Here is a 17760-nt window from a genome sequence, read left to right as displayed (position 1 = left end):
TTGCACGTTGGTTTCCGAGAAATAAACACGTTGACCGTTCTGTAAATGTACCGCTAAGTGAACAACAGCTGGACTACGTTCATGTATCGGAAATGAAAGAATTCGCCAAACAGCTTCATTACTGCTTATGCATCTTCCAGCCTGATATTGTACGATTTCGTCGAAATCTTTGATTTCGGGCTGCAAGCCAAAAACTGCCATGTCACTGCCTTTGTTGACGTATTTACATATGTATTTGATTGCCTTTACGGAGTTACAGTATTCAACGTTTATGTGTGCATTAAATGTTTTTGATAATAATGGGGAATATGGAACAACCCACTGGTTATGTACTTCGATGGTGGTACCGTTACCTTTCTTTATTATTGCTGTTTTACCGCCTTCTTCAGTAGATCTTCTTCTATATTGTGGGTAACCATCATTGCCAGTAATTGTGTTGGATACTAAAAGTCTAGGATATTGCTTTGTGCACCTTCCTTTGGCCATGCATAGTGAATTTTCGTTCAGTGCACCGTAAGGTCCATGTATCATATTTTTTACAATAATATCATGTAACCCCTTATCGACATTTTCATCAGGTATTTCAGCGGAAATCACATCATCAATTTCGTTCGAAGTAATTTTTTTATGTAGCCAGATTAGTATATGTGTTTTTGGCAAACCTCGTTTTTGCCATTCCACTGAGTACATCCAGCATCGCACTGACCCAAACACTTCAAGTTTTACTACATAGTTTATCAGTGATTTCAACTTTTGCCGGAAGACACGGGCCGTAATGTCATGCCTATGAACCGCCGATTGTCCTTGAAGTAAAAGCTGAAGTATCTCGTCCCAAGATTGATTACATGTAAATGTAATAAATAAATCTGGACGACCATAGAGACGAACATACGCAATAGCATCTTGAGCATATTCATGCATATGACGGGGACTGCCAGCATATGACGAAGGTAAAATTGTTAATCTTCCAAGGTTTGTGGTATTACCGTCATTTATAACTGCATCTCGCAAATGAATGTATTGTTGAGAGCGGAGCTTGGTCTGATTCAGGCGGATATATAGCAAACGTTCTGATTCAATTTTAGCATACATATCAACGACAAATTGGTGAAACAATTCACGGCATTTTAAAATATAATTTTCTTCATCCTGCCGAATCATTAGTCTATAGGAATAATAATGCATTGCACTGCATTTCTTATACATTTCTTTGTTAGTGGCTGGATTCATCAATTTAATATTAAAGTGATAGCCGTCGGCTCATCCCAAAAAATGATAGGATATTGTAGGTTATCGTAGCATCGATGAGTTTCAGCAATTTTAACAACTGAGCGTTTCGCTTATGAAGAATAATATCTCGAGGTAAAAACTGATCACCGACCATAATCATTGCCGCTTCGTCGATAGTTGGAGCATTGTATCTACGCACATGTTGGCCAGGAGGCGTTTTGTCAGCGGAAATAATAATTTTATGCGTGTCAATAGGCATCAAATCGATGGCTGTTTTGAACAGACGCACTAAATTATTATTTTCGTGGAAAAGATGTTGCAATTGGGAAACGATTGTCCTTTCAACGTTGGGAGAAATTTCGCAACGTGCATTCAATTCAGAATTTCTATCACTGATGAAGTACAATTGTAAAAATTTATGATTCTCGCCTGAGAATGGTAGAAGGGACCCTGCTCTATGATAAATTTGCCCTTTTACTTTGAAAGTAGACATAAATTGATCTGGATTTTCGATTTGGGCTCCAAACGACGTCATTTGGAAACATGAGTTGTATTTTCTGATTTGTGACAAAAAACGCTTAGATTCTGACGTAGTTCCAGTAAGGAAAGTCTTCAATGGCTCTGGTGGTGCAGCCAATAGAGGAAGTTTAACTTTTCCTGAGGCGCAACACATTCCCATTGTTTCACCATTGAATTTCAAGGCCTTGCAATAGGGACAAATTTTAGACATTGTCCCGATTTGAACACATCTACTTAAACTATAATCATCGACTGGGCTGTACCTGAATGCCAGGCGATAACTTTCAGGTTGCTCTGATTCCTCGGCACGATTTCTTTTCTTACTTTCTCTATCAGCAGCAAGCCTGATTTCTTGCTGTTCTTGTGATTCCTCGGCACGCTTTCTTTTCTTACTTTTTCTATCAGCAGCAAGCCTGATTTCTTGCTGTTCTTGTGATTCCTCGGCACGCCTTCTTTTTTCACTTTCTATTTTAGCAGCAAGTCTGCTTTCGCGTTGCTCTGGTAGTTCCTCGGCACGCTTTCTGTTCTTTCTTTCTCTATCAGCCTCAAGCCTGTTTCCTTGCTGTTCTTTTGATTCCTCGGCACGCTTTCTGTTCTTTCTTTCTCTATCAGCCTCAAGCCTGTTTCCTTGCTGTTCTTTTGATTCCTCGGCACGCTTTCTTTTCTGACTTTCTCTAAGAGCAGCAAGTTTTTTGGCATAGACTCTTTGAGCATCTTCATCGGCTTTGGCCATTGTAAGTTCATCAGTCATTTTAAAGCTAAACATTAATAGATTTCTACGTGAACATATATGTCTTAAATATCTTTAATGACGTCACCGTCATAGCAAAAATGACGACAACTAACTTCATGACGTCAGTCGGCACAGAAACATGACGTCACCTGACAGACAGACACACAGACAGACAACTTATTTTTATATATATAGATATATGTATATGTATGTATATATATGTATGGGTATGTATATATATGTATATGTATATATGTATATATATATATATATATATATATATATATATATATATATATATATATATATATATATATATATATATATATACTAGCTGTTGGGGTGGCGCTTCGCGCCACCCCAACACCTAGTTGGTGGGGGCGCTTCGCGCCCCCCCCAAGCCCCCCCGCGCGCGTAAGTCGTTACGCGCCATAATAGTTACGCGCCATTGTAGTTGTGTCCCTATGTCCCACCTGTGAATATAGATAGATATATATATATATATATATATATATATATATATATATATATATATATATATATATATATATATATATATATATATATATATATATATATATATATATATATAGTTTTAACTACGTAAAACTTGCGAATATACAACATTCTTTGCTGTCCCATTGTCTTTGTATATAAATAGAATGTCAGGTTTACCGACTCTTGAATATGCAACATATAATGGTCCATGGGAAAACAATCTGTATTCAGATCTATACCTCATGATTCTAATGATTGCCCTTGAGCTTTGTTGATGGTGATTGCTAATCGACCATTCCCTGTCCCGGTGTCCCGGTTGTCATTTACATCCCCCTGTTTCCCCCGGTGTCCCCGTTGTAGTTGTGTCCCTGTGTCCCGGTCGTCATTTATATTCCCTGTGTCCCGGTCGTCATTTGTATCCCGGTGTCCCGGTCTGTATATATATTCGTTTTTTAGTTTTGTTTTTCTCCTTTATTTTTTTCCTTTTTTTTCTTTTTTAGCTTATTTAGATTTTTAGATTTTTTAGTTTTTTTATTAGTTTTTAGTTTTTTTTTCTTTTTAGTTTTTTTGTCCCGGTCGTCATTTATATCCCCCTGTTTCCCCCGGTGTCCCCGTTGTAGTTGTGTCCCTGTGTCCCGGTCGTCATTTATATTCCCTGTGTCCCGGTCGTCATTTGTATCCCGGTGTACCGGTCTGTATATACATTCGTTTTTTAGTTTTGTTTTTCTCCTTTATTTTTTTCCTTTTTTTTTCTTTTTTAGTTTATTTAGATTTTTAGATTTTTTAGTTTTTTTATTAGTTTTTAGTTTTTTTTTCTTTTTAGTTTTTTTGTAGTTTTTACCTTCTTTTTAGTTTTGTTAATTTTTTTTTTTACTTATGTCCTGGTCGTCATTTATACTCCCTGTGTCCCGGTGCTTTGTTGATTGCTAATCGAACATTCCTTTTGTCCTGGTCGCTTTCTCTTTGAGTGTCGTCATTTATTTTTTTATTTTTTAGTTCTTTTAGTTTTTACCTTTTTTAGTTTTTTTTAGTTTTTTAGATGAAATTTTTTTTTAGTTTTTTCCTTTTTTTCTTTTTAGTTTTTTATTGGTTTTTACCTTTATGTTAGCTTATTTTTCAGTTTTTTCCTTTTTTTTTAGTTTTTTTTTATTTTTTATTTTTTTTAGTTTTTTACCTTTTTTTAGTTTTTTTAGTTTTTTTAGTTTTTTTAGTTTTTTAGCTTTTTTACTTTTTTTATTAGTTTTTAGTTTTTTTGTAGTTTTTGCCTTTTTTTAGTTTTTTTCAGTTTTTTTTTTAGTTTTTTATTGGTTTTTACCTTTATTTTAGCTTATTTTTCAGTTTTTTCCTTTTTTTTAGTTTTTTTTAGTTTTTAGTTTTTACCTTTTTTAGTTTTTTAGATGAAAATTTTTTTTAGTTTTTTCCTTTTTTTCTTTTTAGTTTTTTATTGGTTTTTACCTTTATTTTAGCTTATTTTTCAGTTTTTTCCTTTTTTTTTAGTTTTTTTTAGTTTTTAGTTTTTTTAGTTTTTTACCTTTTTTTAGTTTTTTTAGTTTTTTTAGTTTTTTTAGTTTTTTAGCTTTTTTAATTTTTTTTATTAGTTTTTAGTTTTTTTTGTAGTTTTTGCCTTTTTTTAGTTTTTTTAGTTTTTTAGCTTTTTTATTAGTTTTTAGTTTTTTTTGTAGTTTTTGCCTTTTTTAGTTTTTTTAGTTTTTTAGCTTTTTTATTTTTTTTATTAGTTTTTAGTTTTTTTTGTAGTTTTTGCCTTTTTTTAGTTTTTTCAGTTTTGACGTCACCTGATCCAGTTTTTTCAGGTGACGTCACCTGATCCATCCATCCACAGACAGACAGACAACTTATTTTTATATATATAGATGTATATCTATGTATATATGTATTATATCTATATATATATAAATAAGTTGTCTGTGTGTGTGTGTGTCGAGTGACGTCACGTTTGTGTGTCGACTGACGTCATTATAAGGATTGAGCTGTATGCGTCATGAAGTTGTTTGTCGACTGACGTCATGTTTGTCAACTGATGAAATTACATACCGGGACACCGGGACACAAATGACGACCGGGACACCGGGAATAAAAATGACGACCGGGACACTCAAAGAGAAATTACAAACTGGGACACCGGGACACAAATGACGACCGGGACACAGGGAATATAAATGACGACCGGGACACAGGGACACATCATTAGGATAATGAGGTATAGATCTGAATACGGATTGTTTTTCCCATGGACAATTATATGCTGCATGTTCAAGAGTCAGTAAACCTGACAATCTATTTATATGCACAGACAATGGGACAGCGAAGAATGTTGTATATTCGCATGTTTTACGTAGTTAAAAACATATATATATATATATGTATATATATATATGTATTATATATATATATATAACTAGCTGTTGGGGTGGCGCTTCGCGCCACCCCAACACCTAGTTGGTGGGGGCGCTTCGCCCCCCCCCCCAAGCCCCCCCGCGCGCGTAAGTCGTTACGCGCCATAATAGTTACGCGCCATTGTAGTTGTGTCCCTATGTCCCACCTGTGAATATAGATATATATATATATATATATATATATATATATATATATATATATATATATATATATATATATATATATATATATATATATATATATATATATATATATATATATATATATATATATATATATATATATATATATATATATATATATATATATATATATATATATATATATATATGGTTTTAACTACGTAAAACTTGCGAATATACAACATTCTTTGCTGTCCCATTGTCTTTGCATATAAATAGATTGTCAGGTTTACCGACTCTTGAACATGCAACATATAATGGTCCATGGGAAAACAATCTGTATTCAGATCTATACCTCATGATTCTAATGATTGCCCTTGAGCTTTGTTGATGGTGATTGCTAATCGACCATTCCCTGTCCCGGTGTCCCGGTCGTCATTTACATCCCCCTGTTTCCCCCGGTGTCCCCGTTGTAGTTGTGTCCCTGTGTCCCGGTCGTCATTTATATTCCCTGTGTCCCGGTCGTCATTTGTATCCCGGTGTACCGGTCTGTATATACATTCGTTTTTTAGTTTTGTTTTTCTCCTTTATTTTTTTCCTTTTTTTTCTTTTTTAGTTTATTTAGATTTTTAGATTTTTTAATTTTTTTATTAGTTTTTAGTTTTTTTTTCTTTTTAGTTTTTTTGTAGTTTTTACCTTCTTTTTAGTTTTGTTAATTTTTTTTTTTACTTATGTCCTGGTCGTCATTTATACTCCCTGTGTCCCGGTGCTTTGTTGATTGCTAATCGAACATTCCTTTTGTCCTGGTCGCTTTCTCTTTGAGTGTCGTCATTTATTTTTTTCTTTTTTAGTTCTTTTAGTTTTTACCTTTTTTAGTTTTTTTTAGTTTTTTAGATGAAAATTTTTTTTAGTTTTTTCCTTTTTTTCTTTTTAGTTTTTTATTGGTTTTTACCTTTATGTTAGCTTATTTTTCAGTTTTTTCCTTTTTTTTTAGTTTTTTTTTATTTTTTATTTTTTTTAGTTTTTTACCTTTTTTTAGTTTTTTTAGTTTTTTTAGTTTTTTAGCTTTTTTACTTTTTTTATTAGTTTTTAGTTTTTTTGTAGTTTTTGCCTTTTTTTAGTTTTTTCAGTTTTTTTTTTAGTTTTTTATTGGTTTTTACCTTTATTTTAGCTTATTTTTCAGTTTTTTCCTTTTTTTTAGTTTTTTTTAGTTTTTAGTTTTTTTAGTTTTTTACCTTTTTTTAGTTTTTTTAGTTTTTTTAGTTTTTTAGCTTTTTTATTTTTTTTATTAGTTTTTAGTTTTTTTTGTAGTTTTTGCCTTTTTTTTTAGTTTTTTTAGTTTTTTAGCTTTTTTATTAGTTTTTAGTTTTTTTTGTAGTTTTTGCCTTTTTTTAGTTTTTTTAGTTTTTTAGCTTTTTTATTTTTTTTATTAGTTTTTAGTTTTTTTTGTAGTTTTTGCCTTTTTTTAGTTTTTTCAGTTTTGACGTCACCTGATCCAGTTTTTTCAGGTGACGTCACCTGATCCACGATCCACAGATCCACAGACAACTTATTTTTATATATATAGATAGTTTTTTTTTTTACTTATGTCCTGGTCGTCATTTATACTCCCTGTGTCCCGGTGCTTTGTTGATTGCTAATCGAACATTCCTTTTGTCCTGGTCGCTTTCTCTTTGAGTTTCGTCATTTATTTTTTTTCTTTTTTAGTTCTTTTAGTTTTTACCTTTTTTAGTTTTTTTTAGTTTTTTAGATGAAAATTTTTTTTAGTTTTTTCCTTTTTTTTCTTTTTAGTTTTTTATTGGTTTTTACCTTTATTTTAGCTTGTTTTTCAGTTTTTTCCTTTTTTTTAGTTTTTTTTTATTTTTTCTTTTTTTTTAGTTTTTTACCTTTTTTTAGTTTTTTTAGTTTTTTTAGTTTTTTAGCTTTTTTACTTTTTTTATTAGTTTTTAGTTTTTTTTTGTAGTTTTTGCCTTTTTTTAGTTTTTTCAGTTTTTTTTTTAGTTTTTTATTGGTTTTTACCTTTATTTTAGCTTATTTTTCAGTTTTTTCCTTTTTTTTTATTTTTTTTTAGTTTTTATTTTTTTTAGTTTTTTACCTTTTTTTTAGTTTTTTTAGTTTTTTTAGTTTTTTAGCTTTTTTATTTTTTTTATTAGTTTTTAGTTTTTTTTGTAGTTTTTGCCTTTTTTTAGTTTTTTTAGTTTTTTAGCTTTTTTATTAGTTTTTAGTTTTTTTTGTAGTTTTTGCCTTTTTTTAGTTTTTTTAGTTTTTTAGCTTTTTTATTTTTTTTATTAGTTTTTAGTTTTTTTTGTAGTTTTTGCCTTTTTTTAGTTTTTTCAGTTTTGACGTCACCTGATCCAGTTTTTTCAGGTGACGTCACCTGATCCATCCACAGACAGACAGACAACTTATTTTTATATATATAGAAGATATGTATGTATTATATATGTATCTATATATATAAAAATAAGTTGTCTGTCTGTGTGTTTGTCAGGTGACGTCATGTTTCTGTGTCGACTGACGTCATGAAGTTAGTCGTCGTCACTTTTGCTATGACGGTGACGTCATTAAAGATATTTAAGACATATATGTTCACGTAGAAATCTATTAATGTTTAAGTTTAAAATGACTGATGAACTTACAATGGCAAAAGCCGATGAAGATGCTCAAAGAGTCTATGCCAAAAAACTTGCTGATGCAGACTTGCTGCTAAAAGAGAAAGTGAAAAAAGAAGGCGTGCCGAGGAATCACAAGAACAGCAAGAAATCAGGCTTGCTGCTGATAGAGAAAGTAAGAAAAGAAAGCGTGCCGAGGAATCACAAGAACAGCAAGAAATCAGGCTTGCTGCTGATAGAGAAAGTAAGAAAAGAAAGCGTGCCGAGGAATCAGAGCAACCTGAAAGTTATCGCCTGGCATTCAGGTACAGCCCAGTCGATGATTATAGCTTGAGTAGATGTGTTCAAATCGGGACAATATCTAAAATTTGTCCCTATTGCAAGGCCTTGAAATTCAATGGTGAAACAATGGGAATGTGTTGCGCCTCAGGAAAAGTTAAACTTCCTCTATTGGCTGCACCACCAGAGCCATTGAAGACTTTCCTTACTGGAACTACGTCAGAATCTAAGCGTTTTTTGTCACAAATCAGAAAATACAACTCATGTTTCCAAATGACGTCGTTTGGAGCCCAAATCGAAAATCCAGATCAATTTATGTCTACTTTCAAAGTAAAAGGGCACATTTATCATAGAGCAGGGTCCCTTCTACCATTCTCAGGCGAGAATCATAAATTTTTACAATTGTACTTCATCAGTGATAGAAATTCTGAATTGAATGCACGTTGCGAAATTTCTCCCAACGTTGAAAGGACAATCGTTTCCCAATTGCAACATCTTTTCCACGAAAATAATAATTTAGTGCGTCTGTTCAAAACAGCCATCGATTTGATGCCTACTGATACGCATAAAATTGTTATTTCCGCTGACAAAACGCCTCCTGGCCAACATGTGCGTAGATACAATGCTCCAACTATCGACGAAGTGGCAATCGTTATGGTCGGTGATCAGTTTTTACCTCGAGATATTATTCTTCATAAGCGAAATGCTCAGTTGTTAAGAATTGCTGAAACTCATCGATGCTACGATGCCCTACAATATCCTACCATTTTTTTGGGATGGAGCCGACGGCTATCACTTTAATATTAAATTGATGAATCCAGCCACTAACAAAGAAATGAATAAGAAATGCAGTGCAATGCATTATTATTCCTATAGACTAATGATTCGGCAGGATGAAGAAAATTATATTTTAAAATGCCGTGAATTGTTTCACCAATTTGTCGTTGATATGTATGCTAAAATTGAATCAGAACGTTTGCTATATATCCGCCTGAATCAGACCAAGCTCCGCTCTGAACAATCATTCATTTGCGAGATGCAGTTATAAATGACGGTAATACCACAAACGTTGGGAGATTAACAATTTTACCTTCGTCATATGCTGGCAGTCCCCGTCATATGCATGAATATGCTCAAGATTCTATTGCGTATGTTCGTCTCTATGGTCGTCCAGATTTATTTATTACATTTACATGTAATCAATCTTGGGACGAGATACTGCAGCTTTTACTTCAAGGACAATCGGCGGTTCATAGGCATGACATTACGGCCCGTGTCTTCCGGCAAAAGTTGAAATCACTGATAAACTGCATAGTAAAACTTGAAGTGTTTGGGTCAGTGCGATGCTGGATGTACTCAGTGGAATGGCAAAAAGGTGCCACACGCACATATACTAATCTGGCTACATAAAAAAATCACTTCGAACGAAATTGATGATGTGATTTCCGCTGAAATACCTGATGAAAATGTCGATAAGGGGTTACATGATATTATTGTAAAAAATATGATACATGGACCTTGCGGTGCACTGAACGAAAATTCACCATGCATGGGCAAAGGAAGGTGCACAAAGCAATATCCTAGACTTTTAGTATCCAACACAATTACTGGCAATGATGGCTTCCCACAATATAGAAGAAGATCTACTGAAGATGGCGGTAAAACAGCAATAATAAAGAAGCGTAACGGTACCACCATCGAAGTACATAACCAGTGGGTTGTTCCATATTCCCCATTATTATCAAAAACATTTAATGCACACATAAACGTTGAATACTGTAACTCCGTAAAGGCAATCAAATACATATGTAAATACGTCAACAACGGCAGTGACATGGCAGTTTTTGGCTTGCAGCCCGAAATCAAAGATTTCGACGAAATCATACAATATCAGGCTGGAAGATGCATAAGCAGTAATGAAGCTGTTTGGCGAATTCTTTCATTTCCGATACATGAACGTAGTCCAGCTGTTGTTCACTTAGCGGTACATTTACAGAACGGTCAACGTGTTTATTTCTCGGAAACCAACGTGCAACAAAGAGCCCTGAATCCACCGGATACAAAATTAACAGCTTTTTTTTCGCTTTGCAAAAATGATTCTTTTGCAAAAAAAACTGCTGTATACTGAAGTGCCTTCGTATTACGCGTGGAATACTAAAAATAAAGTATTTGAACGTCGAAAACAGGGTAAGTCAGTCGACGGCCAACCTACCATCTTCAAAGATACCACGATTGGAAGACTCTACACCGTTCACCTCAATCAACATGAATACTTCTTTCTACGCCTGCTTTTGGTAAATGTACCCGGTCCGACGTCCTTTGAGAATTTGAGAACTGTAAACGATACTATACATGACACTTACCGTAGTGCATGCCAAGCTCTGAATTTATTGGAGAATGACCAACACTGGGATAACTGCATCAATGACGCGTGCGAAACGTCAACCCCAAGTCAAATTCGTGCATTGTTTGGCATCATTTTAACAACTTGCTCTCCATCAGCTCCTACAGAGTTATGGGAAAAATATAAGTCAAAAATGTCCGAAGATATACTCCATCGAAAACAGTTAGAGACGTCAGATATGACTTTTGATTTTACATCAGAAATTTATAACTACACTTTAGTTATTATAGAAGATTTGTGCGTACGTATGGCAAACAAACCTCTTCAGGATTTGGGAATGCCTTCACCTAACCGTATCGCTGCTGTTTCGACATGTGTAGAATTGGATCGTGAACAAAGTTACAGTACGAGTGATCTATTGTCGTATGTACAAAATAACATTTCCAAGTTAGCGTCGGAACAAAAAGACATTTATGATACGATAATGCATTTTGTCGATAACAACGTTGGAGAAATTTTCTTTTTGGATGCGCCAGGAGGTACTGGTAAAACGCTTGTGATAAAACTGATTCTGGCATCAATTCGATCAAAAAATGATATAGCGTTGGCAATTGCGTCGTCCGGAATAGCCGCAACATTGCTGCCTGGTGGAAGAACTGCTCATTCCGCTTTGAAATTGCCTCTGAATTTGCATTCTACAGAAACTCCCACGTGCAATATTTCCAAATCATCCGGGATGGGTAAAGTATTGCAGCAATGCAAACTTATTATTTGGGATGAGTGCACAATGGCACACAAAAAATCGCTCGAGGCTCTGGATCAATGCTTGAAAGATTTGAGAGGGAAGTCGAAACCCTTTGGCAGCACATTAATATTGCTTGCGGGAGATTTCAGGCAAACATTACCTATAATACCTAGATCAACTCCTGCAGACGAAATGAATGCTTGCCTGAAAAATTGTAATTTATGGGCACACGTAAAAATATTAAAATTAACTACAAATATGCGTGTCCGATTGCAAAACGATGACTCTGGTCAAACATTTTCAGATCAATTGCTGGCAATTGGAAACGGAAAGCTCCCAGTAGACTCAATTTCAGGACGTATACAACTACCTGCTGATTTCTGTAATTTAGTGATGTCCAAAAATGAATTGATTGAAAAAGTATTTCCGAATATTCTGAAAAAAGTACAAGAATAATAAATGGCTAAGTGAAAGAGCGATTCTCGCACCCAAAAATATAGACGTCCATGAAATCAACAATATTGTTTTGACCAAGATTCGAGACCAGGCAGTCCTTTACAAGTCAGTCGACACAGTTTTGGAACCAAATGAAGCGGTTAATTATCCATCTGAATTTTTAAATTCCATAGATCTTTCAGGGTTTCCACCACACGTGCTACAACTAAAAATAGGCGTACCAATAATACTTTTAAGAAATATCAACCCACCAAAGCTTTGCAATGGCACGCGACTTGCCGTAAAAAAAAAACAATGGAAAACCTAATAGAGGCTACAATCTTGACAGGGCCTTTTGAGGGTGAGGCTGTTCTTATTCCTCGCATTCCCATGATTCCAACGGATCTGCCTTTTCAATTTAAAAGATTGCAATTCCCAATTCGATTAGCATTTGCAAACACCATTAACAAAGCTCAAGGTCAATCGTTAGAAAAATGTGGTATAGATCTTAATACTGATTGTTTTTCCCATGGGCAATTGTACGTTGCATGTTCGAGGGTCGGTAAACCTGAAAATCTATTTATATGCAGCGACAATTGGACAGCGAAGAATGTTGTATATTCGCAAGTTTTACGCAGTTAATTTGTATTGTATCTATCTATCTATCTATCTATATAAAAACGAGTTGTGTGTATGCATGTTTGTTTGTTTGTAAAAAGAGCGTTTGCATATGACGTCATTATTAGTACATACGGCTTTGTATATGCACAGAAAATGGGAAAGTCAAGAATGTTGTATATTCGCAATTTTTACGTAGTTTGAAACACATATATAAATCTATCTATATTCACTGAATATATTCAGAGGAATTTTTTTACTACTAAAAATTATAAAAATAATAAATGGCTAAGTGAAAGAGCGATTCTCGCACCCAAAAATATAGACGTCCACGAAATCAACAATATTGTTTTGACCAAGATTCGAGACCAGGCAGTCCTTTACAAGTCAGTCGACACAGTTTTGGAACCAAATGAAGCGGTTAATTATCCATCTGAATTTTTAAATTCCATAGATCTTTCAGGGTTTCCACCACACGTGCTACAACTAAAAATAGGCGTACCAATAATACTTTTAAGAAATATCAATCCACCAAAGCTTTGCAATGGCACGCGACTTGCCGTAAAAAAAAACAATGGAAAACCTAATAGAGGCCACAATCTTGACAGGGCCTTTTGAGGGTGAGGCTGTTCTTATTCCTCGCATTCCCATGATTCCAACGGATCTGCCTTTTCAATTTAAAAGATTGCAATTCCCAATTCGATTAGCATTTGCAATCACCATTAACAAAGCTCAAGGTCAATCATTAGAAAAATGTGGTATAGATCTTAATACTGATTGTTTTTCCCATGGACAATTGTACGTTGCATGTTCGAGGGTCGGTAAACCTGACAATCTATTTATATGCAGCGACAATTGGACAGCGAAGAATGTTGTATATTCGCAAATTTTACGCAGTTAATTTGTATTGTATCAATCTATCTATCTATCTATATAAAAACGAGTTGTGTGTATGCATGTTTGTTTGTTTGTAAAAAGAGCGTTTGCATATGACGTCATTATTAGTACATACGGCTTTGTATATGCACAGACAATGGGAAAGCCAAGAATGTTGTATATTCGCAATTTTTACGTAGTTTGAAACACATATATAAATCTATCTATATTCACAGGTGGGACACAGGGACACAACTACAATGGCGCGTAACTACTAATATGGCACGTAACGACTTACGCGCGCGGGGGGGCTTGTATATATATACATATACATATACATATATATATATTACCATAAATGTCTCGAATACGATTAATGTTAACATTCACCTTTGAATGTCCGGACTTCCTTGTTCTCTGCTCTGATTCGATTAGCCTTGCGAGTCAGCTTTTCCAGTTTTATGCAAGCTATGATGGTAAGAGTTAAAGTTAGGTTAGTGTCCAAAATCTGGTTAATGTCGATATTAATCGGTAAATGTCCGAAATTCCTTTTCTCTGCTTGGATCCAATCAGGTCTGAGAGCCAGATTTTTCAGTCTTATACAAGCAATGAAGGTAGAAGTTAAATTTATTTGAATTTGCTGTGTATGAAATATATGTTCTAAAAATTTTAATAAGAATCTAATAAAAAATTTCAATTAAACAACTTTGTAAAATTGGAGCTTCAAAATGTGAACTTTGGTTGTGTTGATTCAAAAGGCACAGTGGCCTCAATTTGAGGGGGTACATTTGTTACCCCTCTTCAAGATTATTCCTCCCTCCCACTCCTCATATTTTGAAAAAACATGTTTTGGTATTCTCATTGAACATGGCGTTTTTGGTATTTACATTGAACAAATTAAAAAAAAAAAATTACCCACCCCACTCATATAGTGTGTAAAATACTCTTTTGCACCTCCCCTAAATTTCTAAAGAAAATGAAAAGGAGATACGTAAAGGATTTCCATTGTCAAAGTCTCTTCAGAATCACTCTATGAAAAAGTCCAAAAAGAGATATTGGAAGAGAGGGAAAAAGAGATTTTGGGAAAGAGAAAAAAAGATTGGAAGAACTAGTGAATTTGTCCATTGAGTGATAGCCATGGATCCATCATTACCAAGGTCTTTTCAGAATCCCTCAATTAAAAGGACAAAGAAAAAGAAAGATTGAAAAAGTGAAGGATTTCATCTCATGGAGTTAATTTGTTCAAGAATAACAAAAAGGATGCATACACTTACGATTTTCTCTTACATTTTTACTTGCTAAGCTTTTCAAAAATAACCAGGCCCATAGTGCAATAACCAGGCCCCTAGTATTGAGGCCCTTGGCTCAAAATGGGGATTTGATATTAATTGAATAGACGACAAATCGAATCAACGATATGTGCTGTCTGGCCATTTCCTAGAGGAAGATGGAATGCTACATAAGAAAATATTTTCAAAGCATCTATTCATGGACTCTACATATTCTATCCAATCGACTCCGACTGTTCTCACGACTCCATCAAGTATTACTGGTGATGCTGTGTCTAGTGAATGACATAATATTCTTTTTTTTTCTAGTAAAGTATCCCTCCAATTGACAACAAACTCATCTTTAGCAAAATACTCGTGATAATTTTAAAAAAGTGACTTTAATTGTAATTAAAAGGCTGATACCCATTTGGAAGAATTTTCCATAAGAAAAATATAGAAAGAGAAAAAACCAAGAAGAGATGCAAAATGCAATATGTAGCCATACTGACGAATAGGGGGAAAGGGGGCATGAGCATATAGTTATACAGTAGGAGAGCATTTGTGAAAATGTCAAAATGGAATTGAAAAAAAGTTCAAAGACTGGGACACCAATTATTATGGAGGGAACTATAAGTTTATTTCAGAGACAATCTCATGCGTCACTGGCTTAGTCATTACTCAACTGGTGCGACAATTTTTTTTTTCGCTTTTTTTAACTAGTATTTTTAGATTGTCTCTTAATTCTAAACCAACGTTTTACGATCTGCATAGTCTTAACGTAGCGTATGATGATTTCAGATATTTTTAGGAATTCCCTCGTTGCGTAAGTGATATTGGGTTGCGTCCGAATTTTCAAAATAACAAGACCCTGTATGTCAGATATGCTTCCGGATTATTCACTCCAATTTTACAGCTGTTGACCTCAGTGTGGAAGAACCTCTACTACCCCTTTGAAAATGGCTTAGATAGTCGTGTATTGTATTCTTTCTTTTTGATTTTTTTTACCATTTAAGAGTTTTCACCCTTTATGAGTGGATTCAAATATTATGTTGCATATTATTCTTACTGTCTACATTTATAGTTTTATACGGTTGCAAAAGTTTGATAAATCTAAATACATGGTCTTTGTGTCTGATATCACCATAGAAGCCGTTTCCGGGGAGGGGGGCATCTACTGTGCATGATATAGCCCAAGAATTGTTTAACCTCTTTCAAATGCTTCTTCCCATATATATTTTAATGAAGGCTTGGCAATAGCCTATCTGCCCTTAGCCTGTAACAGTGTCCCTGCAGGCAATCACTTTACCATTTACAAATAACAAATTTACAACATATATATATATATATATATATATATATATATATATATATATATATATATATATATATTATAATAACAAATATATAATGTATATTATAATTATATATATATTATATATATATATTATAATTATATATATATATTATTAATATATATATATATATATATATATATATATATATATATATATATATATATATATATATATATATATATATATATATATATATATATATATATATATATATATATATATATATATATTAATCACGTATTTCTCCGTTCCGTGATTTCGCCAGCGTTGATTCATATCAACGTATTAAGATTCAGGTTATATGTATTAAGTTGAAGCAGGAGTGACACATGGCAAAATGTATGGGAAATATATAGTTTATGCTATACATTCGTACATTAGGGAAGTTTGGGGCAAATTTTACTGGAAGTGCCCTTAAAATGTGTTAACTACAATTTTTCTGCATATTATGAAATACAAAATTGTTTTCTTAACATGTCTCCTTCTCAGTAGCCATAGTTATGTAACAATGCCAATACATTTCGTCCGTTAAATATAGCCTACTGTATACAATTCGAAATTCTTGCGCAATTGTAAAATTCAAAACTAGTAAAATTTAATTTCATTATCAAGGCTTGTTAGCTCAGTTGGTTAGAGCGTCGTGCTAATAACGCGAAGGTCGAGGGTTCGATCCCCTCACGAGCCAATTTTTTGTTCGTAAGCTTTAAGAAATTTTCGGTGTCTGTAGTGGCATTTCTTATATATTATAATTGAAGTTTGTTTTTTAGATTTTTATTTTCTATTGACAGGGGTTGCTAATTACTTACAGTTGGATGTTGCGAACTGTTCGCTGCATGGTCTTTTAAATGTCAAGGAAGCTTATTCCCCATCCCCCTTACTTATTTTCAAGTTTAACATTAGTTTAACATTGCTTCTAGGATGATAACCATCCCTGTGTAATACACTGTAATACCTCATTAAAATAATAACTCCTTGAAATGTTTCTGGAAGAAAGGAGGCATTATTTTCGCGTTTTCAAGGGGCATACCTCACCTGCGTATTTCTAAGATGCTGATCCCCCCATCGGAAATTTTATATTTTATTGTTCAAATTTTTTCGTGTTATTCACCTGAAGGAAGCTTAAAAGGCCTTTAACTTGGTAATTTTTTTCAGGTTGTCCTCTCGGCAACTTTTATTCCCCCAAAAAATTATATTGTCTGTATAAAACACATTTTATACAATGCACGACATTGCTGCAAAATTATCATGAATCTTTTTTTCTCTTTATGTGCTTGTGAATATGACGTCGCTCACATGAATTTTTGTTGTTTTTTTTTCAAAATTAAGGTTCTAAAGTATAGTCAGCCGCAGGGTGCACGTCTTGCCCGCGACCCACCAAAATTTGTCCATGCCCTTCCGGTGGGGCCTGCAGCCCACGTTGGGAATCACGGCTGTAAACCCTTAAAGGTTCATTCTCTAAAAGACTCATTGAACGCATTGTGTTTTTCTGCATCGTGTTACGCATTGTGTTACTTGCAAAGGTCTTTTCACTGTTGCTTCGTATCTGAAGATGGATCATCAAACGCGTTTTCCACGAAAATTCCTATAGTCACCACTACAAAATATTGTCTTTTAGGATTCTAAGTTCACAATAAGGCTATTCTAACTTTGAGTTGTATTCTAAACAGAAATTTTAACTTTAATTTAATTCTAAACAGAAATATCTGTT

At 33.8% G+C, this 17760-nt stretch overlaps 1 protein-coding gene and 1 non-coding gene across 2 annotated transcripts in view; one reads left to right on the top strand and one right to left on the bottom strand.

Moving 5' to 3' along the window:
• Positions 1-17760, bottom strand: part of LOC136033659 (alpha-aminoadipic semialdehyde dehydrogenase-like) — a 372653-nt gene that overhangs the window by 230469 nt on the left and 124424 nt on the right. The gene's annotated exons all lie outside the window — the stretch shown is intronic.
• Trnai-aau (transfer RNA isoleucine (anticodon AAU)) lies at positions 16664-16737 on the top strand. Its single transcript has one exon. It is a non-coding gene; the product is annotated as a tRNA-Ile (tRNA).

This window comes from Artemia franciscana, chromosome 12 (genome assembly GCF_032884065.1).
Source record: "Artemia franciscana chromosome 12, ASM3288406v1, whole genome shotgun sequence".
In the NCBI taxonomy this organism is placed as follows: Eukaryota; Metazoa; Arthropoda; class Branchiopoda; order Anostraca; family Artemiidae; genus Artemia; species Artemia franciscana.
This window is presented reverse-complemented; position numbering and strand designations above follow the sequence as displayed.